Here is a 2,597-nt window from a genome sequence, read left to right on the forward strand (position 1 = left end):
TCAGAAGACTTACACAAATAATATAAAAATATTTATCATATAAATAAAAATATAATAAAAAATATAAATAAAAAATATAATAAAAAATATAAAAATTAAAATATGAAAATGAGTACTAAAAATAATAAAAAATTAAAATATTCAATTTGCTAGTGATTGAAATAAATCTGAACGATTTTGATGAAAAAAATTGGAACGAAAAAACTATGAAGAAGTGGAAGAACTACAGAGAACGATTGTGAAGATAATAGTTACTGGTATCATTCTTATAGAAGAAAATGAAGGGTAGGGTTGGTAAAAAAGAAATAAATTTTTTACCTAATTTTCTAATGATAATCAACAACCATGAACGTGAAACGCAGAAGCTACAAATTTTAGCTTCTCCTAAACGTGGGTTCAGAGGCAGAATCAATTCTATGTTCAGAAAGATAAAAATTGCCAAACATCAAAGTGAAACTTTCAAGAAACTCAAACGGGCTTCTCTCCTCCCCAACGTGTTTGCCAAACACACCCTAAATCCACCTATGCCTGTGATATATACAAATATTCATTTGAACCCAACCATTGTAATAAATCCCAAGGTTTTGTACAATAAGGATACATCTCATGATCATAACAATATTTAATGCTCAATCCTCGCTACGCAAGATCGATGATATTAAGACCCAGAATATCACAACTACTTTATCAAAGCACCTTGTCAATGTCGACACAATTTTATGTAGGGGCAATACCAACCCAAACTCGAAAGAAATTGAGGTACCTTGTTCGACTCCCATGGTGCCGCCATCAAGCCAGATTTTCAACCGTACGATGGAAAGCGGTGGTGGGGCATCAGCTGCTGCCTCATTGCTAGAGCTGGACTCCGGGGTTCGGCATCTGCCACCAGAGGCAGCTTTGACGTGGATGTGGACTGCTGAGCAGTAGGAGGCGACGTCGTCGCCATAGACAAAGGCACGTAGTTGAGGTTATGAACTATGATGAACGGTGGTGCACGAATTGTGAATCACACTTTTCACAACTCGTACCACTGACCAGCAAGTGCACTGGGTCGTCCAAGTAATACCTCACGTGAGTAAGGGTCGAATCCCACGGAGATTGTTGGTTTGAAGCAATCTATGGTTATCTTGTAAATCTTAGTCAGGAAGTCAATTATGTTTATCAGTTGAATTGCGAATAACCAAGAGAGCATAAATTAAAGGTTACTTGTTGTGCAGTAATGGAGAATATGTTGGAGTTTTGGAGATGCTTAGAATCATTTTTATGATTTTTCAGATTATCAGTAACATGTCTCATGTTCATCATTCTTTTAAGAGCCAACATATTTAACAGTCTTAAACAATAAATTCAAAAGACATATGCACTGTTTAAGTATTCATTCAGAAGATAGAAAGCATTGCCACCACATTTAACCAATTAGAATTTCTTTTATTGAACTCGAAATTTTATTGCTTCTTATTCAAAAGATCTACTACTTTATTCATGTTTGCTGATGATGAGAAAAATAAACTATAGCTTAATTGGAGATAAAATCAAAATAGATACTAATTACTACTATATTACTTGAAGGTAAACTTTTATAAGGACACTGTCACAGAGTTAAGGCAGAAATTGGAAATTAACAACCTTTATTCTGGGGGCACGGGGGTTCCTCTGATCCTTGGGGTGCTTGGTCCTACAAGAGAAGACTTTTGGCGCTTCAATTCCCTTAAGTCACGCCCCTGCTCCTCTTGTTCTTTAAACATATAGGTCAGCATTTGACTGTGTTCCTTCTGTTCTTTTATTATTTGCTCCATAGCTTCCCGTATCTTGGTAACGGACGTCTCAAGATATTCCCAGTATTCAGCTTGAGGGATCTCTGAGAGGAATTCCTGTGCTCTTTTCTTGATGGGATCCTCCTGTGCTTGTTGTTTTTCCATTGATGCTTTGGTGATTGGCTTTTCAATTAGGATATATTCAGTTATTCCCATCCTTACTCCAGCGTCCTTGCAGAGTAGAGAAATCACGCTTGGATAAGCCAATCTGGCCTCTTTTGAATTTTTGTTGGCAATCTTGTAGAGTTCAGTTCTTAGAGGTTTGCTTGTCCTCAAGCAAAAGAAAAGAAAGAAGAGGGGTAGAAGGAGAGCTAGGTGCAATTGTTGATGGAGGATGAGGGAGGCCGAACCCAAATTTAAAGGGATGGGGGGGGGGTTTCGAAAAATTGGAAAAGATAAGATAAGAAGATTGAGTTGAAAAAAAGATAAGATAGAAAATATAATTTAATTTTGAAAAGATATGATAGATTTTTGAAAAAGATAAATCTGAATTTTGAAAAAGATAATATAGAGATTTGAAAAATGTATAGATTAGTTGAAAAGATTTTTGAGTGAAAAAGATAGATTTGTTTTCAGAAAAGATTTGAAAAGAGTTGGATTGAATTTGGAAAGATGGAATTTTAGAAATTAAGGATTTTAGAAATCAGGGTTCTTGACATGTTCATGTAAAAATCATGCATTGAAGCATAAAAATTAAAATTAAAATGGAAATACGTGTGGAAAAAATGAATTTGGCTCCTCCCTGTCTTCCTGGCGTTTGAACGCCCAAACACTGCCTGTTTT

The 2,597-nt window shown here is 35.5% G+C and overlaps 1 protein-coding gene across 1 annotated transcript in view; it reads left to right on the plus strand.

The window, feature by feature from the left end:
- Window positions 1–2,597, plus strand: part of LOC107610866 (probable leucine-rich repeat receptor-like serine/threonine-protein kinase At3g14840) — a 41,817-nt gene that overhangs the window by 6,344 nt on the left and 32,876 nt on the right. The gene's annotated exons all lie outside the window — the stretch shown is intronic.

Source organism: Arachis ipaensis, chromosome B08, assembly GCF_000816755.2.
Source record: "Arachis ipaensis cultivar K30076 chromosome B08, Araip1.1, whole genome shotgun sequence".
In the NCBI taxonomy this organism is placed as follows: Eukaryota; Viridiplantae; Streptophyta; class Magnoliopsida; order Fabales; family Fabaceae; genus Arachis; species Arachis ipaensis.